Raw genomic sequence first — 26,107 nt, 5'->3', positions numbered from 1 at the left:
GAAAATTGGTTTGAAAATATTGCCCACTGTGGGTATTTTGAGCCAAAAACTACGGAAGAACAAAATAAAAGAGGGAAAGCATGGTTCAAATTTAAAATAATAACACATTTTCGTTAACAATGTTATGAAAACTCATATGTGAATATGTACATTATGGGGAAGATGATGATGATTTGAAAAATGTATTGGAGGTAACCACTTTCTCTTCGATGGGACTCGAACCCACGACCCTACAGTACGCTAGATTGGTGCTTTAACCAACTAAGCTACGAAGGACCTCCTTCGTAGCTTAGGACTGAACACATTTTCGATTGTCATATATTGGAGATAGTTGAACAAATAAAAAAACTCATAAATTAGAATCCAAATTTGTCTAATCAACAATCAAATTAAATAAAATGTAAGTAAATATATTTTTTTTATATTCCAATACTTTTCAAACGAATGATCGACTTCTAATTTATCATTTTTGGTCACCTGTTAAACTACAGTGCATTGTCGCCGTCGGAAAGAAGGAAAAAAAACTTACGGTGTAATTCCCTCGATGTCGAAATAGGTGAATCGGATCAGAACATAATCGAGCGGATCACCGTAGAAATAGTAATTGCAGCGAATGTTTCTGCCGTTGGTGGTTGGGTGGTTGTTTTCCGGTTGCATGAAAGAGAGAGAAGGGGGGAAAACGAAAACAAATTATCAGAAGTTGGGTCTGTGTTTTTCTTTCGGGTTTGTGACTGTCATGACACTCGCTACTTTTCCGCTTGATGGCGATAGATGGGAAGGTGGGAGGCAGTGTGCTTCCGATGATGATTTTCAGAATGACGGTAATCATTACGGTGATGATCGACGAAATGGATGAAAGTGACACTTGGTGGCCTTTGAAGGCGTTTTTTTTTTTTGCTTCTCGACGGATTACGACGACGACCGACGGCGGCGGTTATGCATGGTCTTGGTTAAAAATATTTTCCCATTCTCTGTCATCACCGACCGTCGTCGTTTGTTGTCGAAGGAGACAAATCTAGTTAGCCATGAACGGGCGCGGACACCATCGAGTGCAATGGTTGCTTCGATGCATGAAAAATTGGCTTTCTTGTTTGGAAGGGACCAAGTTGGATAGAAAAATGAGATAACAGTCAACGATAGCTAACCTTGGGTAGGCGCCTGGAAAGTTGGGCGACTGGATCCATCCTTGGTTGGAGGCGTTTTTGAAATAGTAGAAGTTGCACTCCGAAGGACTCGGCTGATGACCGGTGGAAACACCAAAATCTGGTCAATACAAAACTCATGAGTTATTCATGTCGGTGGAAAATGAAACCAAGTCCACCCACTTGTCAGAAAAATAAAATCCGCTGTGAATCCTTTGTTCTCGGTGTTGTTGAAGGTGCTGCGGAACTCCAGCAGCAATCGTGGTCCATTGGAAAGAATTGGCTTCGGGAGGGTGTCTCCACAGAGAGTTTCCACTACTTCATCGCGACCGTCGAAGTTGAAGAACACCTGAAACGAGCACAATCGGAAAAAAAAGAGATATCATGTAATGAGATTATTGCGATTTCTACTATCCTAGCGCTACTACCGGAGGCAGAGCAGTGTTCTTCTATGAGCCATAACAATCTCTCTATCGCGTGATAATGGATTTATTCCGTTTACTGCCAAAAGGGTTGCCAATCGTTTCCTGAGTAATTTAATATCAAATAGCAATATGCTTAATTTTTAGAATTCTTCGTCTACAACGAGTTAGTTATATTCCATAAAATGCCACCATTTGATTGAAGCTCTATAGTTATGTGTTTTGCCTTCAGAATTTCTCGATGAGATTCCAAAGAATTTTCTGGAAAATATCAGAAAAATATCCTACTGAAATTCCGAAGAAGTTCCAATGTTTTTCTTAACAGGAATATATATGACACTGAGATGTTTGTTCGCCATAATTTCTTGACATCACTTCAATTTCTTCGCGTTTTCGATTTTTCTCCACAGCTGCTCAAGTACCTACTCCAGTCGCAAAGTGCTACCACAATCAGCAGCTCCTCCATTCTGCGGTCCCAGCTGGCCAAGTGGAATACTCATTTTCACTTCCATTTGACACGTCTGCCATTATGCTTTGCGGATTATTTTACGATCAAACGTGCAGCGTGGAAGCTCGTCTGCCCGGGATCTCTGTCTGCTGCCAGCTCCAACCCAGTCAACCATACTTGACTTCACATTCGAATGCATCGTTCCACATGGAATGCAAGATTGCTCCATCAGATTCAGCGTGTGCATGGGGAACAAAATGCAAATATTTACCACTTTTGATACTTGAAAGGGATTGTGGGGGTTGCGATTGAGATACCGACTACTTCCGTAAGTGGGTGTGAGAAATTGTGCACAAAAGGACGAAAACAGAGCAACAGGATTATGAAAATTTTAGTTCCGTTTTGCTATCGGAGGGACGAACGAGCGGCAGCACTTCAGCACACGTGTATTTTGCACGGGATTTGAAGTGCAGAACTGGGCTTACGGAGATGGGAGATTGCTGTAAAAGTTGGATTCGCTTCGAGACACGTATCCTCGCAGAATACATAAATGGATTCGTCCTGCTGGGCGGCAGGGGCCGAGCGAATGGAGATAGTTTAGTGTGGATTTTCCAACAGTTTGGGAGTTTCGAAGAAAAAAGGTTCTCTGTCATTGGGTACGGTCGATGTATTTTTACAGCTTATCTGTTTCAGGTGACAATGTTTATTTATTTATGTGTAAAATGTTTGTTTGGGGGATCAAAGACGGGTGGTTTTATTTAAAGTCATACATAATGGATTAAGGAGGAGTATGGCTGAACGTTTTTCAAAAATAATCTCATGCAATGGTTCCAACTTTCTATTGCTAAGTCAAACACTAGATGTAAATGAGTGCCATTTTTGTTACCATTATGTCGGTCTTTCAAGCATCGGCTATCAGATTTAAGAGCCCTCACCTCTGTTCGCTATGCTTTTAATCATTTTTATTCGAAATGCATTCGAAATTTTTCTTTTTCTCTTTTGTTGTAACAATAATACATCCACAGTAATAATTATAAAGCCAGCCCTTATCTTGATGTAAACTACATCTCAGTGTTTTTCCGGCGGAAATCGTTAAGCATCTATGCCCCAGCGAACAATAATCCTGATGACGTGAGAGATGCATTCTATGAGAGCCGAAATAAAGATTGTGATCGGGGATGCAAACGTGCAGATCAGAAGAGAAAAATTCTTTCGCCCTGTCATTTTGTACGGAAAGCCTCCTTTCCACTACCAACGGTAATGATCTAAATTGACCACTTGCTAACGGCATTTCTCTGATGTTATAGATGTAGGGTCCTTTAGATGCCCGAACATGGACTCAGATCACTACCTTGTAGGCACGACGAATTCAAGAAACGACAGAGCGATGAGTTTCAATATCCAACACTTGTCTGTTTAACTTTGTTGTAACAGCGTAGGAAGTGAGCAATGCCAACAAAATAGGTGATCGAGAAAAATGCTGCCAGGAGTCGAAGGCTACTGGCTCGTACCCGTTGCAATAGAGAACGGTATAGTGTAGCAAGGGCAGAAGAGAATCGAATCCACCGCTGAACAAAAGAGTGTGATAGCTAAAGCGCAGGAGAACATGGATAGAAACGAAACGATATGCGGAGGTTTTACGCAACAGTCAATGGCGCGCGACATAAGATTGCGCCAATGCCAGCCATGTGCAATGGCCGAGAAGGAAAAATTGGTGACAGACAAGACTATGGTGGCAGTCAGGTGCAAGGAGCACTTCGAAGATTTGTTGAATGGTGAAAGTTCAAGGTGTATTTAGGAGCAGTATGAACGTAGTCGGCGAGGTGTTGTCAAGGTGTTGAACCACCAACGCTGGATGAGGTGAAGAGCTGGAAAACAGCAAAGCTGCTGGGAAGAACGGGATCCAGATCGAGCTTCTCAAACACGGAAGTGAGCAGCAGCAACAATCGATCTACCACATTATTCATACAATATAAGATGACGAAGAAATGCCTATCGGCTAGTTGGATGGCCTCATAAGCCCAATCTACACGAAATGGCATTGACTAGAGTGTGTAATTGCTAGGAAGGGCAGCACGTGGACTGCCAGGACAAAGGCCTCGGCAAGCTTGGCTAAGCAACGGCCTGTCGTGTGAGGCTGGGTGCTGCAAAGACCTCTTTAGGGCTAGCTCGGCCTGGAGAACCTCTTCAGTCTCAAGATCGGCTGGTGTGTACCTCTACTTCACTAATCAGACCTCGGATATGTGGGAGTAATTAACAAAATCTCGTGTTTAACAGTTGTTGGTTTATTACCCTAAATTTACATACTGTGTGGGTGTGTGTCAGAGTCGTGTAGTTATCAATCAATACCTGGCCGGCCGGCATACGACGGATGCGATGGTTTCTCGATGTGCGCGCCACGTGTTGGCAGATGAGTTCAGAAGCAGTTGGGGATGGCGAGATGATCTGGTTGTCGGGTGGGCTGAATCAGCAGACGATTATCTCCAGGAGGTGGTCAATAGGACACGGTCTCACAAGACCGTTTTGGCTTTAATCAAAACTTCCGTCTACGACGGCTTGGCACCTCGGTAATCTGGATAGCACATACATAAAACAGGCCCTGATTCTATCTGTTTCACCTTAAGAATCCCTTAAATTCTGCTTTCTCATAAAAAGAGATGCTAGATGTAGTTATTCCACCACTAGAAGTAATTATTCCACTCTTCAATAACTTTTCGGTGCTCTAAAAGCTCTTTCACGTCTTTTTCGGTTGGAGTTCACATGGAAAAGAGGTCACCAAACCTCAAAAACTTTCTGTTCACCTCAACTTACTGCTCTATCTCCCTTTATGCATCCACTGAACTATATTTTATGTCTAATGTTTATTGTAGTGTGTCGTGTGCTTAACCTAAGTCCTAGGGGTATAGTTTTATGGCATTTTTATTTAAATTTAAGTGAGATTAGATTTACACGGAATATATATATATTTATAGATAAATAGGTAGGATGAACAAATTTAACACTAATTTACAGGCTTATTGTTACTAACGGTAACACTACCACATACTCCCTCTAGAAAATAGACTTTATCCATGATAAAGTCTATTTTCATTTAAACTTTACCAAACAAATTAAGCCCAGGTTTGGGACAACACCTTTCGTGGTTAACTCGACTAATGAGAAAAGTAGCATTGTGAACGCGAAATTCAACAAAATAGTAAATTTGTTCCTGAAATTCGAACAAGTACCATTTTACGCGCTTTACCCTATTGCTTTTTCTGGGTATGTTTGTATTTGCTGCTATAAATTCAACTAATACTTTTCTCCGTTTTGCTTACTGATAGAGCATCTCTCAAGCAACACAATAGCCATTTGCTTCCCAAATCGCTTTGTGCGGTACGCTGTATTAAGTGTTGGCAAAATACTGGGATAATTTAGTGTTCTATTGCGAAGTTAATCTACCAAAATTGCCTCCTTATTGAGTGCGGAGCGGAACCGGTTAAATTTGCTGCTACGCACATTGATTGCCTCCATTTATCTGTTTTAATCGCCCTGAGCATTTCGACAATTTCAATGAGCACACTACTCGCTTAGCGGCGATGGCAGAAGAGAGGGGCGATAGTATGGACTATGGACAAGGAAAAATATTTGCACTAACACCTAACACGCAAGCTTGAGCTTCTATCTAATATCTCTCTACTTGGTTTACTTTTAGCGATCGATCTTTATTTCATTACGGACAGTTGACCAACGACGAACCATTGGACGGAATTGTTTATCTTGGACGAACCTATTATGACTTAGACAAACAACAAAATAAAACAAACCAGACGCGACTGATGTGACCCTTTATTCTATTTCAGGGATTCCGGGCTTAAGATCAGCAGCGGAGAATACCCTATGTTCTTCCCTGATCATCGGCAAGCTCATAAGAGTTAGTTCCTCTACGCGCGCCAATTGTACATGAAACGTACGCTGGGCCTAATTTAGCATTATACGTATCTGCAGCAGAGGATTGAGTGAAATTACGACGATAGACGTGCTGGCCAACTTGGTACACCGGTGACGGTTTATTGTACCGAAGATTGTAATTGCGACGACTGTGCTCATGATCTTTCTCGAGATTCCTCCGAACGATCTCAGCAAGCTTACTATCAACAGATTGCTTCTGTTCGACGCGTTCTTGGTGAGATAAGTCTCTCACATCAACCTCGCGTCGGTGTTGATCGCCAGCAGAGACGATCTCGTGACCAAAAACTATTCGGTACGGCGAAAAACCGGTTGATGAGTGTAGAGTGTTGTTTATTACATGCTCTACCTCCGAAATACGTGTGTCCCACAACCTCTGATCGGTTTTAACGTAGGTTCTTATGGAAGCATTGATACTACGGTTAAGCCTTTCCACCGGATTGGCTTGACTGTGGTGTCTAGCATTAGTCAATGTTTCACTTGGTACCGTTCAAGAAACTTTTTAAAGTCATGACTGACGAAACTCGACGCATTGTCGGAAATGAGAATTTCAGGAACCGAAAACCGTCGGAACCACTGTTTCTCTAGGACTTTGATCGTTAGGCTGGTCGATATTTTTCGAACGGGTACTAACATCGTCCACTTTGAGTCCCGGTCCATCATAACTACGAGGTGCGCATTACCCGCCCGCCTTCTCGGCCATGCTTGCATATAATCACTGGACAGAATCTGCAATGGTCTCGTTACTAGCCGGGGTTTCCCCATTTCAGGGTGCTGCGAAACAGGGGTGGGGTTTGCTTCTTTGCACATCCGACATTGTTGGACGTGCTTCTGAACTGACGCGGACATTGTGGGCCAAAAGTACAGCTTGCGCACACGGTCTAGTGGTTTCTCGTAGCCGCTATGCAAAGAATCGTCATGCTCTTGCTCTAATACTTGACCACGTAAGTCAGAAGGAACACAGAGCTTCCATTGATGGGTTTAGTCTAATACATCGGTTTTAGTAGGAACAAGCTTATAAAGCTTCCCATCTTCGATTTTATAATCGAGGTTTCCCTCAGGAGACTCTCTCACTTTTCTTGTGAGATCGGAGTACCAGGTATCTTCTGAGTCCGTAACATCTAAACACTCGACGGCTCTCGACAGAGCATCGGGAATGATGTTATCTTTTCCGCGTCGATGCTTTATCTCGAGATCGTAGCTCTGGAGCTCGATACTCCAGCGGCTCAATCGCGAAGATGTTCGCCACTTACCGCGCATGATGTATGTGAGCGCAGATGCGTCTGTAACGACAACAAAATGTGTACCCTCTATGTAGGGACGGAATTTATCAATAGCGCACAGCACCGCTAAACCTTCCTTCTCCAGAAGCCGCGTATGCTTGCTGCGCTGGCGTAAGCTTCTGAGAAAAGTAGGCGACGATCTTCTCACCGTCGTCGTGCTGCTGCGTCAATACTGCCGCTATCGCCGTATCGCTCGCGTCACTTTGGATTTGGAATGGTCGTGAGAAATCGGGATTGCAGAGAATAGGAGCAGCTACTAAACATTCCTTAATATTAATGAATGATTTTTCCGCTTGCTCATTCCATACAATGGTTTTTGGCTTTTTGCGAAGCAAATTCATGAGAGGCGCAGTGATCTCACTAAAATTGCTAATAAAGCGGCGGTAGTAATTCGCCATGCCTAAATAGCGTCGAAGTGCGCGAATTGACGTGGGTCGCTCATAATTCACGATCGATTCAATTCGATCGGGGTTCGGTTTTTAAGCCATTGGGTGTGAGCAAATACCCGAGATACGGAAGTTCATTGAGACAAAATTTGGATTTGTCCAAGTTGACAGACAGATTAGCGTTTCGGAGACGACGTGCTACTTCTGTTAAACTCTTTAAATGACCATCGAAAGTTTCGCTTACAATGACGATGTCGTCAAGATAAACGAACACTTCTGGTTCAAGTTCCCCATACCCCAGTACTTCGTCCATCAGCCTCGAGAGGGTGGCAGGGCTATTGATGAGACCGAAGGTAATCAGGTAAACTGATACAAACCTCTGCCTAACACCGAGAAAGCAGTATATCGCCTCGATTTGGGTTCAAGAGATATTTGCAGAAAAGCTTTCGTGAGATTGATTGTCAACAAATATCAGCTTTTCCCCAATCGACTCAATATGCGGTCCTGGTGAGGTAATGGGTATGCATCGCGTTGGGAGTGCTCATTTAATCGGCGGGCATCCAGACATAGCCTCTCCGTTTGGTCTTACAACTTGTACGGTACTCAAACACCAGTCGCTGTGACTTCTTTCAACGACCTATTGAGCAATCAACTTGTCCAGTTCGCAGTCAATTTTCGATTGCATTAGCGGAGATGTTGGGTATGGGTTTATGCGTATGGGTGGTGAGTTCATAAACTCTTCTTTGATCTCTATTTTGTGAGTGATCAAGGGAGTCGTGTCAAGATACTCTCAATCTCGTCTACCTCCACTGTCGCCTGTACTGTGGGACGAATATTGAAAGCTCTCCAAAAATCGCCTGCTCCGAGAATCAATCGTCGGTGCAGTTTTGGTGCGACAATCATGGGAATAATTCTCACTTGGTTGTCGAAACAGACAGGTAAATCCACACAACCACTAACAGGGATTTTATTACCTGCTGCGTTGATTAGGGTGGTATTAGAAGGGCGTATTTTAATTTTAAGTGTTTGTAATAGTTTTCGGCTCCTCTGCCTAATACAGAGCGTTCTGCCCCGCTATCGAGGAGGCCAATTATCTCCCTTCCCATTATTTGTATTTTTACGAATGGACGTGCGTCTCCATCGTTATATATGAAAAGCTCTTCCAGCTCTGGTGATTCGTATAAATCAGTATCGGAAAAAGGAATGAAGCTATTATCTCGTAAGCTTTGTGAAACGTCTGTATTGGAGGGATTTTGACGGAAAAATTCAACTTGCCCTCTCAAGCCGAATTCTCCGCGTTTTTTGAACAGACTGGGCAAGTACTAGTGAATACATTACTGAAACCACAAACTCGGCAGAATCGCTGTAGCTTCTCTTTGCATTCACTGTAGTGGTGCCCTGATTTTCGACAATTATAACACACGCCAATTGGAGGCCGTTTATAGTCTTCGGCTAAAAGTTTTAGCGTTCCACTACTCGAACCTTCCATCGCATCTGAGGACTTACTGTTCTGCCTGGCCTCTTTGCCATGGTCTAGTTGACGTGGTTTTTCGGATTCGGGTTTGGTAGTTTTGTTAAACGAATGTTTAGAGTTTTGAAATATTCGGGTAGGCATATTATTCGACGAAGAATCCTTCTTGGATTTGTCTTTTGTCCATGAAATTTCGTTTACTTGTGGGTTCCTTGCCTTGTGGCTGTCAGACGGTCGGTGGTACAAGTACCAGTTATTTTCGTCTACAGTACGACCAAAACGTTTGAGCTTAGACAAACTACGAATGTTTGCCCCAGTCATCGCATTTTTATATTCATGGCGCATATTCCTCCAAACGATATCAAATTTTCGACGCTCGGATATTGATTTCGTCATGGAGTGGAATATTTTCTGCATCTCGTGAAAGTAATCCACAAACCTTTCCCCGCGACCTTGGCGACGGTTTGTCGCTTGAATTTCCAATTGGAAATCCAAGTCTGGAGGCAAAATTCCTCTTGAGCTCTCGCTTCAATTGAGACCAATTTCTAAACTCTCTGTTTTCATAACCATCGAGAAACCAGTCTCTGGCTCTGCCTGAAAACAGATGGATTGCTGATCTGAAAAGTTCCCTATCCTCTACCTCTTCGGCACGAGCTCTTATTTTAATCTCTTTAAGAAACTCCGAGAGCTTTCTACCCTCGTCTCTACCATCGTATTTCAACCTCCATTCAGAAATGGGAACCCGTGTAGTCGACCTAGACCGTCCCCTCTTCGCTTTCCTCTTTCGGTGTCGTCGGTGACCAGCAGAGCTTTCGGAACTCGGCTGTGACGATGATCTACCACTACTACTACTACTGTTCGTTTGATCAGAACTCTCTGAGTCAGTATTTTCGTACTTCCTCGAACTCTTCCGCTTGGACTCTCGCGCATGCTTAGATCAGGATCGAGGAGTATAAACTGATCTCCGCGGTCGTATTTTAGTCGATTTTCTGAGTGGCGGTTCCAAGCTTACGTTTGAGCCTTCCGAAGAAAAGCTCTCCTTTTCGCTTGTGGAACCTCTGATTGACTTTTATCGTCGAACTTGACCTTCTCTAAATGCTTGGGTGTTGCACCTCTTGACCTTGAAGGTTCATGGATGATATTTCTTTCAGTTGACCCGCTGTTTAGATTTTCGTTCAAATTTGCCAACAACTTTTCTAGCCTAATTTTGCTCTGAATTTGCCGTTCCGCTTCTTTAAGTTTTGCTGTTCTCTTTCTATGTCTCGCTGTCGACGCTTCTTTTCCATTTCTGACGACTGGATGACAAAGTCTTTAAACGCCTTCAACAGCTTTGGTAGGTCTTCTACCTGTCCAGTCTCATATTTAGTTAATTCACCTAGTATCTCTTCTGTTCGTCTGACTGATGAATCTAGATCTTTCTCTTTCGTTGCAATCAAAAAGTTCCTACGTTCGTTGCTCTGAGCCTCTTCGGACTCGATCGGAGCAATGGATTGATTCAAATCTTCTATCTCCGTTCTCACCTCTTCTAGCGCTTTTGATAATTCTACCTCCACATCTTCGTCTTGAGTTACCGAACTCGTTGACGCCAAATACTGCTTGCAAATATGGTTAACTTCTTTCTCTAGTCTAGCTGTCTCTGCGGCGAACTTGTGAGAATCCGACGCTGAGTGTAATCGTAAGATTCGCACTCTGTAATGCACCAATCTTGTGTACAATTTTTCCCTATTTCTAGCATCCAGTTTAGGATTCTCTAACAGGCCTCCGATTGTGACCAGTTTGGAGAATATCACTCGCAATTCATCGGATGTGGTTGTCCAGGTACCACTACCTACCAACACTGGACTACTCAACGCTTTTTCCTGCCTCAACTGATCCTTTAACTTGCGTCGCTTCACGCTCTCGTGCTCATTCAAATTGTACGAAATCTTCCGAATGAATAATTCATACTCAACCTCATCAATACTCAAGTGTGACACATCCATCTTATGGTACTGTGTAGTAAGCTCCATGGTTAAGTATTGTATTACAATTGTATTCCAAGCCACCGCACCTGCGGTATAGTATCGCAGTTACTGTATGATCAACAAAGATTATCAAAATTTGTTATTCTAGGCCACCGCACTTGCGGGACAATATCGCAATTACCAATTCTATGAAACAGACAACCAGTAAGCAAAATTTGCTACCAAAGCTTTATCAAATCGAATCAAGACCCGTTTCCAACTAATCTACTCTCGGAATACTTGTTTAAACTTTTCTCCCTCGTTCACTTCTTTGCTGAAATCTGTCCGAATGCTCTCTTCACCAAACGTACGCGCACTAGTAAGCCGCCTCTGAGAGGTTCGATTATATCAAGAATATAGGGTTAGTTACCGTGTATTGCTGCAAAATTTGTTAAATTTGTCTTCCCTACTCTCCGTATGAAAAAAATAATGCCAATTATTTTTTTGAGATCTGATTAGCTTTTCGATTGATTTAGATGGGCGCCATTTGTAATTGCTAGGATGGGCAGCACGTGGACTGCCAGGACAAAGGCCTCGGCAAGCTTGGCTAAGCAACGGCCTGCCGTGTGAGGCTGGGTGCTTCAAAGACCTCTTTTTAGGGCTAGCTCGGCCTGGAGAACCTCTTCAGTCTCAAGATCGGCTGGTGTGTACCTCTACTTCACTAATCAGACCTCGGATATGTGGGAGTAATTAACAAAATCTCGTGTTTAACAGTTGTTGGTTTATTACCCTAAATTTACATACTGTGTGGGTGTGTGTCAGAGTCGTGTAGTTATCAATCAATACCTGGCCGGCCGGCATACGACGGATGCGATGGTTTCTCGATGTGCGCGCCACGTGTTGGCAGATGAGTTCAGAAGCAGTTGGGGATGGCGAGATGATCTGGTTGTCGGGTGGGCTGAATCAGCAGACGATTATCTCCAGGAGGTGGTCAATAGGACACGGTCTCCACAAGACCGTTTTGGCTTTAATCAAAACTTCCGTCTACGACGGCTTGGCACCTCGGTAATCTGGATAGCACATACATAAAAACGGGCCCTGATTCTATCTGTTTCACCTTAAGAATCCCTTAAATTCTGCTTTCTCATAAAAAGAGATGCTAGATGTAGTTATTCCACCACTAGAAGTAATAATTCCACTCTTCAATAACTTTTTCGGTGCTCTAAAAGCTCTATCACGTCTTTTTCGGCAGCAGTTCACATGGAAAAATATGTCACCAAACCTCGAAAACTTTCTGTTCACCTCAACTTACTGCTCTATCTCCCTTTATGCATCCACTGAACTATATTTTATGTCTAATGTTTATTGTAGTGTGTCGTGTGCTTAACCTAAGTCCTAGGGGTATAGTTTTATGGCATTTTTATTTAAATTTAAGTGAGATTAGATTTACACGGAATATATATATATTTATAGATAAATAGGTAGGATGAACAAATTTAACACTAATTTACAGGCTTATTGTTACTAACGGTAACAAGTGTGCCAATTACAGAGAGATTGCCCTTCTCGGCGTACACAATTCTATCCCGTACCATGTTGAACAGACTGAGACCACCTGAGGAGTCCTTCGTTGACGAATACCAGGCAGGTCTTCGCGAGGGCCGATCAACGGCGCATCAGATGTTTAGCCGCGCATGGTTCTTGATAATTTCCGGGAGTACAACTTGGAAACTCACCATCCGTTAATTGATTTCAAAGCAGCGTACAGCTTAATGAAAAAAAAAATGAGCTGTGGCAGATAATGTCCGAACATGGTTTTCCGGCGAAACTGATTAGACTGATACGTGCAACGCTGGATGGCTCAAAATCAAGTATTCGAATTGCAGACGAGTATTAACCTCATTTGTGAACTTAGATGGATTTAAGCAGGGTGATGCACTTTCGAATTTATTGTTCAACATTGCACTCTATGGCGCTATTAGGAAATCTGGCACACAGAGGGACGGGGAGGGACTATCATCACACGGTTACACATAATTCTGGGTTTTGCGGACGACATCGACCTTATTGGAATCGATCGCCGGGCAGTATTGAAGGGTTTAGTACCACTGAAGATGGAGACGGAGAGGGTGGGCTTAACCATTAGCTATACCAAGACAAAGTACATGGTTGCGAGTAGCGACCTAGGAAGGAAGACCTGGTGGTGTTGGTGCTAAAGTAGTGCTTGATGGGGATGTGTTTGAAGTTGTTGAAGAATGAGTTAACCTTGGGACGCATGTGACATGTGGCAATGACGTTTCTCGTGATGGGAAAAGACGTATTGCTGCCTCGAATAGGGTCTTCTACGGATAAGCTGGTCCTGCATCATGCCTTTTATGGACATAAAGCATGGACGTTAAAAGAAGCGGAGAACTTCCAGGGTTTTCGACCAAAAAGTGCTGCGTACAATACACGGAGGGAAACTAGAGAATGGTGTGTGGCGCAGACGCATTAATTACGAGCTGTGTCAAGTGATTAAAGAAGAAAATATTGTGAATCGTATAAAATACGGCAGACTTCAGTGGGATGGTTACTTTGTGCGAATGTCGGACGATAGAATAGCGAAAACAACATTCAACAGAGATCCGGACAGAGACCGGTGATTTCATGGAAGACCAGAAGCATCTGGCTGCACGCGGTAGAATCGGGCATAGGGACCGTAAACGCTTTGGGAAACCAGTTCTGCAGCTGGTCGTTCCACAGGTTTGGTGACCTGGTCATGGCTTTCACACGTTCTCTCTCATCCTGCGATACCACGATATTCATTTTTATTCTTTGTAAATTATCTCGGGATTTGCTGTGAAGCCAAGCCTGACGTTTGCAGAAATCGCTCTCAATAGATAACGAACAACGATAAAAGAAAGGCAAAAACTGTTTCGAATTGTTACAAGCCATAAAAACATGCAACAACATATGAATCATTTGTTTGAGAAACTGCATAAGTCCATTTTACACTATTTCGAGAAAACAACAAAAAACTGTTTTCTGAACAAATTTGCACCGAATCTTTCGATTTCTTCGATACAGATCAATAGTTTTTGGCAAAACTCAACACCCTGGGGCATTTTCAGTGCAAAAAATCTAAGCAGTATTCCACAATTGCTCTTCAAAGTACGTGGACATATGCAGTTTCTCAAACAAACAAACAAAAATTCATACATTTGTGAACTTTTTTTTCGTGTTTTTGCCAGAATACGTATTTTTGGACAAGGATTCAGAATATATAAAAATCTCATTTTGGCCAAAAATGTTACATATGCAGTTTCTCAAACAAACGGTTCATATTGAATCCATGCATTGCCCTCTGAGAACCAGCCAGAATATTCCGTTCCTCGTTTTAGCAGCAGTCCAGGGTTTCGACTTTTCGTTTCAATGAGACCAAAGCAAGCGTTTTTCAGGCCAAGGGAAAATCTTGTTTCGTTGTTTATGTTGAGGATCATCTTTCACCCATCAATCTTTTCTCTAAAATTAGCATTGGAAGATGAACGAAAATCTTGCCTATTAGATGAAAATCCATTTTCGTTTCATTACTTTTACCTCTCACTCACTTTTCGCGAGAATTATCGCAGAACAATTACAAAATTGTATGGCCGCGCCGGGATTCGATCCCAGAATAGTAACAATAATAGCTGAGGGGATGCGTTTACTTTAGCCACACCACCTCGCTATCTGTATGAAAAGTTAAGTTATTTCTTCCACATAAGCTACTACCATTTGCATTGATGATGCCACGAAAAGACTCGAATATGAAAGAAAAAGAGTAAACCAAAGTTAGGCGGCAATCGAAGTGAGCGAAAAATTGTTATCACTCTCAGGCTGTTTTTCTTTTCGAAAAGCGATTTCTCCCCGAAAACTTTCGTGAGGGAAAATCATGTGTTCCTGAGATTGAGTGAGCATTATGAACCCTGAGCAGCACTTAAAAGTCGCAATATGTTGCTTTCAAGTCGTATCGCATTGCTTCTATGAGAACCGTTCAAATTGAAATCATCCAACATTTTATGGCAAATCAAAAAATTATCATTATGTGTAATCATTATGTGTATCTAAAACTCCAGTTTGTAAAAAATTAATAATTTTCTTATACTGAGAAAACGGGATTAGAAATTAGATGATTTGAAAAGGCTATGGTCACTGGGAAAACGAAGTTGGATCGCGGCGCAAGTGCGATGGCCAGGCCGAAAACTGCAATCTGAACTGATAAATATCTAATTACAAGTAATGACGATATATCAAGTTCTAGAACATATTTAGGAATGTAATGTATGAATTTATTAAGAGATAGGTATTATTAATTAATATTGATTTATTACACGGCTCTATCGTTTAGTCCTACTCAGAGTATGAGGGATAATCGACAAACGAAAGTAATTATTTCAAAATCAGTAGATTGAAAGCCGTTCGCTAGGGTGCGAATAAGTATGAAGCGAAGTATCTGTTAAATAGCACACAATCGAATCGTGAATCTTCTAGCCTAATGACCCTGTTGTGGGCGGCTTGGTTAGGTATGGAAACCATCATGCCAAGAAAGGCCTGCCACGGTAATGGATCGTAATCTGTTTCAAATTAGTAATTTATGAATCTGGGAATTAAGGAATTTAGGAGTTTGGGAATTTGGGAATTTCTAAATTTAGGAGCTGAGAAACTTAGGGCTTCGAGAATTTATGAATTTACGAACACAGGAACTTGGTAATGGGAATTTAGAGATTTATGAGTTGAGGAGTTTAGGTATTTTGGATTTTAGAAATCCTCGTTGAATACCTCCTAGAAATCTTCCAGAAAGTCTTAATGAAGCTCGCTTAGGAATGAAACATGAAGCCTTTCAGAAATCCATTCAGGAGAATCCCAAAGAAATTGTTGGAGTTCAACTAAGCATTCCTCCTGGATATCCTCAAGGAAATTCCTTTTGCTGTTCTTCCAAAAAGTTCTCCTGGATTTAACCAAGAAATTCTTCCTGAGAAGCCCATAGCTATTCCTCCTGGAGTTCGTACATAATTCCATCTTGAGTTAAATTCCTCGTAGAAGTCCTTCTCGTATTTCACCAGAAATTCCTCCTGGGGTTCCTACAATAACTGCGCCCAGAGTTTTTTTAGTTCCTTCAGAAAATCGTACTCAGACTTCTTCAGTGATTTCTTCTCTGGTTCCATCAGAAATTTCTTCTCGAGACCCTTCAGGAATGTCTCCTGAAGCTTTTCTAGGAATCCATCCTGAAGTTCCACAAGCACAACCTTTTTGAGTTCCTCCTGAAGTTGCCTCAGGTTTTTTTTCTGTAGTTGCTTCCGTTACTCCAAGGAATTTCAAATTTAAAAATTCCCTGTTGAATGTATTTTTTTTCTCACATTTGTCACTCTTTAAAGTTTTGACGGACGTAATCAGGGGCGTGAGTTATTCCAAGAATTCCTGGATGAAATTCTGGAGTAACTCCAAGATGTGTTTCTTGAGAGATTAAAAGATGATTTTTTAAGAAACTCCAGGAGGAGCTAACGGAAGAATTCCAGAAGCAATTCCTAGAGGAACTCTAGGAGAAATTTCTGAAAGAACCCTCAGACAAATTCCTAGAGGTTACTGGGGAATTCAAAATAAATTCTTGGAAGAATTCAGAATGTATTCCTGGAAGAATTCAGAATGAATTCCTGGAGGAATTCAGAATGAATTACTGGAGGAATTCAAAATAAATTCCTGGGGGAAATTCAGAATGAATTCCTGGGGGTTTTAAGAATGAATTCCTGGGGGAGTTCAGATTGAATTCATGGGGGAATTCAGATTGAATTCATGGGGGCATTCAGAATGAATTCCTGGGGAAATTCAGAATGAATTCCTGAGGGAATTCAGAATGAATTCTGAGGAATTCAGAATGAATTCCTGAGGAATTCAGAATGAATTCTGAGGAATTCAGAATGAATTCCTGAGGAAATTCAGAATGAATTGCTGAGGAATTCAGAATGAATTCCTGAGGAATTCAAATGAATTCCTGGAGAATTCAAAATGAATTCCTGGTGGAATTCGAAATGAATTCCTTAAGGAATTCGAAATGAATTCCTGGGGGAATTCGAAATGAATTTCTGGAGGAATTAAAAATGAATTTCGGGGGGAATTGAAAATGAATTCCAAGGAGAAATCAAAATGAATTCCTGGGGGAATCAAAATGAATTCCTGGAGTAATTCAGGATGAATTCCTGGGGGAATTCAAAATGAATTCCTGGGGGAATTCAAAATGAATTCCTGGAGGAATTCAAAATGAATTCCTGGGGGAATTCAAAATGAATTCCTGGAGGAATTCAAAATGAATTCCTAGGGGAATTCAAAATGAATTCCTGGGGGAATTCAAAATGAATTCCTGGGGGAATTGAAAATGAATTCCTGGGGGAATTCAAAATGAATTCCTGGTGGAATTCAAATAAATTCCTGGAGGAATTCAAAATGAATTCCTGGAGGAATTCAAAATGAATTCCTGGAGGAATTCAAAATAAATTCCTGGAGGAATTCAAAATGAATTCCTGGGGGAATTCAAAATGAATTCCTGGGGGAATTCAAAATGAATTCCTGGGGGAATTCAAAATGAGTTCCTGGGGGAATTCAAAATGAGTTCCTGGTGGAATTCAAAATGAGTTCCTGGGGGAATTCAGAATGAGTTGCTGGTGGAATTCAAAATGAGTTCCTGGAGAATTCAAAATAACGGAAAATAACGGAAGAATTCCAGAAGCAATTCCTAGAGGAACTTTAGGAGAAATTTCTGAAAGAACCCTCAGACAAATTCCTAGAGGTTACTGGAGGAATTCAGAATGAATTCCTGGAAGAATTCAGAATGAGTTCCTGGGGGAATTCAGAATAAATTCCTGAGGGAATTCAGAATGAATTCCTAGCAGAATTCAGAATGAATTCCAGGGGGAATTCAGAATAAATTCCAGAGGAATTCAGGATGAATTCCTGGGGGAATTCAGAATGAATTTCTGGGGGAATTCAAAATGAATTCCTGGGGAATTCAGAATGAATTCCTGGGGTATTCAGATGGAATACCTGGGGAATTCAGATGGAATTCCTGAGGAATTCAGATGGAATTCCTGGGGAACTCAGATGGAATTCCTGGGGGAATTCAGAATGAATTCCTGGAATTCAGAATGAATTCCTGGGAATTCAGAATGAATTCCTGGGGAATTCAGAATGAATTCCTGGGGAATTCAGAATGAATTCCTGGGGAATTCAGAATGAATTCCTGGGGAATTCAGAATGAATCCTGGAATTCAGAATGAATTCCTGGGAATTCAGAATGAATTCCTGGGGAATTCAGAATGAATTCCTGGGGAATTCAGAATGAATTCCTGGGGAATTCAGAATGAATTCCTGGGAAGTCAGAATGAATTCCTAGAATTCAGAATGAATTCCGGGGGAATTCAGAATGAATTCCGGGGTGAATTCAGAATGAATTCCGGGGGAACTCAGAATGAGTTCCGGGGGGAATTCAGAATAAATTCCGGGGGGAATTCAGAATGAATTCCTATAGAAATTGAGAATGAATTCCTGGGAAGTCAGAATGAATTCCTGGGAAATTCAAAATGAATTCCTGGTGAAATTCAAAATGAATTCCTGGGGGAATTCAAAATGAATTCCTGGGGGAATTCAAAATGAATTCCTGGGGGAATTCAAAATGAATTCCTGGGGGAATTCAAAATGAATTCCTGGGGGAATTCAAAATGAATTCCTGGGGGAATTCAAAATGAATTCCTGGGGGAATTCAAAATGAATTCCTGGGGGAATTCAAAATGAATTCCTGGGGGAATTCAAAATGAATTCCTGGGGGAATTCAAATGAATTCCTGGGGGAATTCAAAATGAATTCCTGGGGGAATTCAAAATGAATTCCTGGGGGAATTCAAAATGAATTCCTGGGGGAATTCAAAATGAATTCCTGGGGGAATTCAAAATGAATTCCTGGGGAATTCAGAATCAATTCCTGGAGGAATTCAGAATGAATTTCTGTGGGAATTCAGAATGAATTCCTGGAGGAGTTCACAATGAATTCCTGGGGGAATTCAGAATGAATTCCTGAGGGAATTTAGAATGAATTCCTGAAATTCAGAATGAATTCCTGAAATTCAGAATGAATTCCTGGGGAAATTCAGAATGAATTCTGGGAATTCAGAATGAATTCCTGGGGAATTCAGAATGAATTCCTGGGGAATCAGAATGAATTCCTGGGGAATTCAGAATGAATTCCTGGAAATCAGAATGAATTCCTGAAATTCAGAATGAATTCCTGGGGAATTCAGAATGAATTCCTGAAATCAGAATGAATTCCTGGGGGAATGAATTCAGAATGAATTCCTGGGAATTCAGAATGAATTCCTGGGGAAATCAGAATGAATTCCTGGGGAAATCAGAATGAATTCCTGAAATTCAGAATGAATTCCTGAAATTCAGAATGAATTCCTGAAATTCAGAATGAATTCCTGAAATTCAAAATGAATTCCTGAAATTCAAAATGAATTCCTGGGGAATTCAAAATGAATTCCTGGGGAATTCAAAATGAATTCCTGGAGGAATTCAAAATGAATTCCTGGAGGAATTCAAATGAATTCCTGGAGAATTCAAATGAATTCCTGGAGGAATTCAAATGAATTCCTGGAGAATTCAAATGAATTCCTGGAGAATTCAAATGAATTCCTGGGGGAATTCCAAATGAATTCCTGGAGAATTCCAAATGAATTCCTGAGGGAATTCAGAATTAATTCCTGGGGGTATTCCAAATGAATTCTGGAGGTAATTCCGAATGAATTCCGGGGGGAATTCCAAATGAATTCTCGGGGGTATTCCGATTGAATTCCTGGGGGAATTCAGAATGAATTCCTGGGGGAATTCAGAATGAATTCCTGGGGGAATTCAGAATGAATTCCTGGGGGAATTCCGAATGAATTCCTGGGGGAATTCCGAATGAATTCCTGGGGGAATTCCAACTGAATTCTTGGAAGAATTCCAAATGAATTCCTGGGGGAATTCCGAATGAATTCCTGGGGGAATTCCAAATAAATTCCTGAGGGAGTTCCAAATGAATTCCTGAGGGAATTCAGAATGAATTCCTGTGGGAATTCAGAATGAATTCCTGGAGGAATTCCAAATGAATTCCTGGAGGAATTTAAAATAAATTCTTGGAGGAATTCAAAATGAATTCCTGGAGGAATTCCAAATGAATTCCTGGAGGAATTCCAAATGAATTCCTGGAGGAATTCCAAATGAATTCCTGGAGGAATTCCAAATGAATTCCTGGAGGAATTCCAAATGAATTCCTGGAGGAATTCCAAATGAATTCCTGGAGGAATTCCAAATGAATTCCTGGAGGAATTCCAAATGAATTCCTGGAGGAATTCCAAATGAATTCCTGGAGGAATTCAAAATGAATTCCTGGAGGAATTCCAAATGGGGGATGAATTCAAGATGAATTCCTGGAGGAATTCAAAATGAATTCCTGGAGGAATTCAAAATGAATTCCTGGAGGAATTTAAAATGAATTCCTGGAGGAATTCAAAATGAATTCCTGGAGGAATTCAAAATGAATTCCTGGAGGAATTCAAAATGAATTCCTGGGGGAATTCAAAATGAATTCCTGAATAAATTTAAAATGAATTCCTCGAGGAATTCAAAATGAATTCCTGGAGGAATTTAAAATGAATTCCTGAAGGATTTTAAAATGAATTCCTCGAGGAATTCAAAATGAATTCCTGAAGGATTTTAAAATGAATTCCTCGAGGAATTCAAAATGAATTCCTGGAGGAATTTAAAATGAATTCCTGGAGGATTTCCAAGTAAGTTTCTGGAGGAAGTGGATTCATTCTGAATTCCTAAGGGAGTTCATTCCGAATTAGAGGCGGAACTCATTCTGAATTAATGGGAGAATTCTGAATGAATTCCTGGGGAAATTCCGATTGAGTTCCTGGGGGATGATTTCTAGATGAATTCCTATGAGGATTTCTTGATGAATTCCTGGTGGAATTAAGATTGAATTTCTGGAGGAATTCAGGATGAATTCTGGAATAAATTTCTAGAAGAATCAATGATTAGTTTCTGGAAGAATTTCTGGATGAACACTTTTCTACGAGTAGCACACATGTGGTATGGAAGCTTCTTCTAAATATATGCAACTTAATTAGGCCACATTTTAGTTGCAGCATAAAAATCGGTCCGAATAGTGCTGCTAGGTTCCTGGAATTTATAAAGGAAATTGAAGGAAGGTTCAAGATGAGTTCCTGAAGGAACTCGAAGAGGAATTCCTAGATGAGAACTCCAGAAGTAATTCCTGCATGAACTCCTCAAAGAATTCATGTATGAACTCAGGTAGAATTATTGGAGGAAATCTAAGAAGAATTCCTTAAAGACGTCAAGAGAAATACCTGGAGAAATTCCTAAAGAAACTCCAGGAAGAACAGCAAAAAGAATTCCTGGATAAAATATTTGGTGGAGTGGAACTCATTGAGGGATTCCTGGAGGAATAAAGATGAATTCTTAAAAAAAAACTTCAATATAAATAACTTGAGGAACTCCAAAATAAATTGCTAGAGGATCTCCTGGTGGAATTCTTGAATTATCTCCTTACGGAATCCTAGGACAAATATTTGGAAGAACTCCAAACAAAAATTGATGAAGAAACTACAAAAGAAATGTCTAGAGGGACTCCAAGTTCCTAAAGGAACTCTAGGGGGAATTCTGAAGGAAGTTCAGGGGGAATCTCTGGAGGAAGCCCTGAAAGAACTTTGAGAGGAGTTCCTGCTGTACCTCCAGAATGAACTCCTCTAACTGCGAAAGGAATCCCTGGATGAACTTCGGGAAGAATTTCTTTAGGAACCTCGGGAAGAATTCCTTGACCAGCTCCAGGAGACATTCTTGGAAGAACTGCAGGTGGAAGGTCTGGGGATCTCTTGCTGGAGTTCCTTCTTGAATTTTCCTTTTAAAATTCCTGGAGTTCACCCAGAAGTTCTTTCTAAAGTCCTCCTGGAATTCTTTCAGAAGGTTTCTCCAGAGTACCTCCGGATGTTCCCACGGAAATTCCCTGCAGATTTTTCGGAATTCCCTTCAGAATTCTTCAAGATGTTCATGCAGGGTCTAGTAATTATTTCCAGAATTTCTACAAGAGATCATCCACGAACTAACATATAGGTTCTATCTGGAATTTCTTCGAAAGTTCCCCCTGAAATTCATCCTGAACTTCTTCCTGAAACTACTCCAGGTGTTTTTCTTAAAATTTCTATGAGGGTACCTCCAGGAACTCCTGTAGGAATTATTCTTGATTTTTTTTTAAATATTTCTACTGGAGTTCTTGAAGAAACTTCTCATCGAAATCCTCCTGGAACTACTTTTGGAATTTCTGCAGGAATTCACATTCAGATAATCGTTAAGAAATTTCTGCTGGAATTACTTCAGCAATATGCCCCACGAATTTCTTTCAGAATTCTACTAGGTTTTAGGAGCATCACTGAAAAAATCTAAAGATATTTACGTTTTACGTTTTTGCGACCTTGGTACTTTAAATTACAGATCTTGGCTCAGCTTTTGTAGTGTCTCACAGGCGTATTTCGAGCCATGCAGGAATCCAATACTCCACTACTAAGGAGTTATAAATCAACTTCTGCCATACATCTGTTTCCTTTAGTTTTTAAACTTTCAAACAATTGGCTTCAAATCCTTTAATTGAGAAAATATTCGGAAATTACCGAAATTGGAAACAGTTTTGGTTCGTGCTCCCCAATCCTTTCCATTCCCAGAATGGAGGAGACGAAGCAAAAAACATGGTTCTTTTTTCGAACATCAATCCTCCTTCACCCGAACGGATTCACTCCGCACTTCGGTTGTGCAGTTTTTATTATGTTGGTCATTACCCCTGCCCCTTGAGTAAAACTCACAAGTGAGATGGCAAAGTTATGGCGATGTGGGGGATGCCTGGCAGTCAAAAGTTTTTCACTTACTCCACAGTTGGTCGACATTGAGCTGGGTACTGATTCGAGCAACACCTCTACCGTTTTCGCGTGCACGTTCAGCACGTGGTCGTAATTTTTCTCCCCCCTTGCGTTCGCTTTTTGTCGGTCAAGAAACAACGGCTGCCTGTTCTGTGGCGGAGGGTGTATATATTTCAAGCTGAAAAAGTTTATGCGCTCAATTGAGTTGCTGGAAGTGGAGTTTCAGAAGAAATGACGAGCAGTTCGGGTTCGATTTTACGCTGAGAGTGGTGTGGGTGCGACTTGACTTTGTAAAAGTTTTCATGGCTTAAGGTGGGGTCGAATGATGAAAGGTGGCTGTTGCCGAAGGAAGTTTGTTTCAAGACTTTTGGACGTGAGGTGTTACTTTCTTGCTGTATAAATCATCATTTTTCTTTTCATTTGAACAAATTATGGTTTCAATGGAATTTGGTTTGAATGTCGGCGTAAAGTTCCTTGGACATGGAAAGCATTTAACAATTTTAAATCAAATTCGTTTGTTAACAGATGTAGATGACGTGATTGGAATGTTCCAATGATTTCGACTTCTTGCGTCTTTGTGCTTCTTGACTTGTGTAATGACCCAATTTATTCGCCAATTCAGAGTAGACAAACAATTTGCCTCTAATAGCTAGTCTACATAGCTAGGAGCCAACAGCCCTCCCCAAGTGTACCAAACCCGCATAAATTGCACGCTCATTCAATGGTTTACACTTGCAAAATGGGAAAAGTTAACAATCGCAAAGCAGGTGCCTTCTGCATCAGCCAAAACCGATTCCCAAGAACAAGCACAGTTCCATCCAAATTAACCTCAACCCGCGCCCGAAGGGAGGACAAAGTTCAATCAGCTAATTACCATCAGAATGTCCGTCTCGCCACATTCGTTCGGTTCCAGCTTGGAGGCAGACGAAACTCGGAGAAAACAATCTGAAATTAGGGAGAGGTGGTCGGTTTGGGTTAGATTAGAAAAGCGGTTAGTTTCTTCGGTCGGGGAGCAAATGCGTACCTGGATCCGTTCCACTCCCTGGCCAACGAACTCGTACAGCTCGCAGGTGGCCGACGGGAAAACTCCCGACCGTTTGTGGGACGGTGCAATGCTGCCGTTTCGCATTTGGATCGAACTAAAAGTGTGCGGTTTGCAGTGTGGCGGACCTGAAACAAGAGAACAGAAGAGAAAGTTTGTTAAAACGTGGAGCTGCTGATGGTTGGGAATTCTTTCGACGGGATTTGTGAAAAACTTTCCAAATCTGTGGCAAAGCTTCTGAATAAGCGCGATAACGCGTTCCAGTAAGCTCTTCCGTGTCGGATTTGTGGGTTCCAATCTGTAGCTAAAAGGGGTTGGTTTGGCATGGCCGAATTGCATTTGACCTAACGTGATTCAGTGGTGGATAAAAATTGCTTGCATAAATGTCGTATGTTTCTTTTTCCTCAATTTATTTAGCAGATTATTGATAACCTGAAAATTTATCAAAGCTCATCCCCGTGCAAAAAACCTTATAAAAAATCAGCTTGCATGCAAATGGACAAAACGTCTTTATCTAAATCGCGTTTTCTCAAAATGGCACTAAATTTTTCTTTGTTACGTTGCGGTATAACAGAAGGGCGCATTTTTTTTGTCACCTAAAAACCCAAAAATGATCCTAAATATCTCCGCAGGGAAATGCGGATAATCTTCGGGGACTTTCGAAGTTGAAAGCATGGTTTGTTGTGACAAGTACAAATTGTTGAATTCGACTCAAAACCAACAAATAACCAGAAAGCGTTCGAGCAAATGAATTTAAGTAAAATGCTCAGATTCCATCTCTGGATTTTCGGGACACAAAAAGCAGCAGCTAATGGTGTTGAAACTTTGCGAAGATTAGATAATTTAATTAAACTGTGTGTTCGTGCCGGTAGTGCCGAAGGAAACCACTTTCAATTTCGGTGATCTTCGCCAGTCAGTGTGCCTTGCCCTTGCTTGTCATCTGATTGCCATCTTGTGTGGGGGGCATAGTTGGCTTTGCGCTTTTCTGGTCTAGTAAATATCTTAGTTGGCGCTGACATGCACGAGACCATTTCTCTGGTTGCTGTCTATGTGCGCTACAATGTGTGACTAATTAAAATGGCGCGAACTTTGTGCCTGGTTTGTAAAGTAGTTTTGAATTGTTTACATAAAGTTTGTAAGCCCCAACGGAGGTAACGACAAAGCTAGTTCCTTTATCTTGAAAACAGTGTGTTACTGAAAACTTCTCCATTCTAAAAATATGTTCGGCCATCCAACCTTCAAGCATTTCGAACTGTCAAACTTGAAGTGGTCACTCAACTTCCGAAATATGAAATACTTGTCAAGGTTTACTGATCTTTTTTTATGCGTCGCATGTTCAACGAACATGTACTATTTTTGCGACGCAAAAGGCACGTTCACAAGAACCGAGTTTTGAATACGAAAAAAAACCTCATTCATGATCTTGAAAGATGATCTCATGAGACGCTATCACGCATGTATGAGTACAGTTTAAAGCATTCTTTTGTCATTGACGTAAATCTTTTTTTAATGTTTTCGACCTCGCCACCACCAATTTCAACGATCTTTCAGACTCCCGCACCCAGGAGAAAAGAAGCTAATTTGATTGATACCGCTCGAAAGGAGCCCCACTCGGAGGAAAACGTGGCTTATCAAACCGCTAAAAATACGCCACTTGTTTATTAGATTTGAAATTACTTTCTTTCACCCACACGCGATTATTGTCTTGGATGTCACATCGTTCTCCGATTCAGATTTCGAACGGTCGTTAAACAAAGAACCGTCTATTTTTATTCGTGTTCTGCGCTGGTTAAAATTATCAATCAAGCCGGTGATAATAACAACAACTAATAGCAAGATCTTAGTGACGACCAGTTAGGTTTCGTTGTCGTTTGAACAAGTTAGAATGGCGGAAACATTGGTTATCCATTGATTTAATGACCTCCTGTGTTACTAGAATTCAAATTTGGCTATTTAAAAAAAGTAAGAACACCCAGATTATTGTTTTTTTTAGAAGTATATGGTCATATTGATTGGAAATCTCCCACAGTGGACAGCAGCTTCCG

At 41.2% G+C, this 26,107-nt stretch overlaps 1 pseudogene; it reads right to left on the bottom strand.

Moving 5' to 3' along the window:
• LOC134203461 (suppressor of lurcher protein 1-like) overlaps positions 1-24,190 on the bottom strand; it is a 38,613-nt pseudogene extending 14,423 nt beyond the window's left edge.
• Between the last annotated feature and the right edge of the window lie 1,917 nt (positions 24,191-26,107).

This window comes from Armigeres subalbatus, unplaced genomic scaffold (genome assembly GCF_024139115.2).
Source record: "Armigeres subalbatus isolate Guangzhou_Male unplaced genomic scaffold, GZ_Asu_2 Contig1860, whole genome shotgun sequence".
In the NCBI taxonomy this organism is placed as follows: Eukaryota; Metazoa; Arthropoda; class Insecta; order Diptera; family Culicidae; genus Armigeres; species Armigeres subalbatus.
This window is presented reverse-complemented; position numbering and strand designations above follow the sequence as displayed.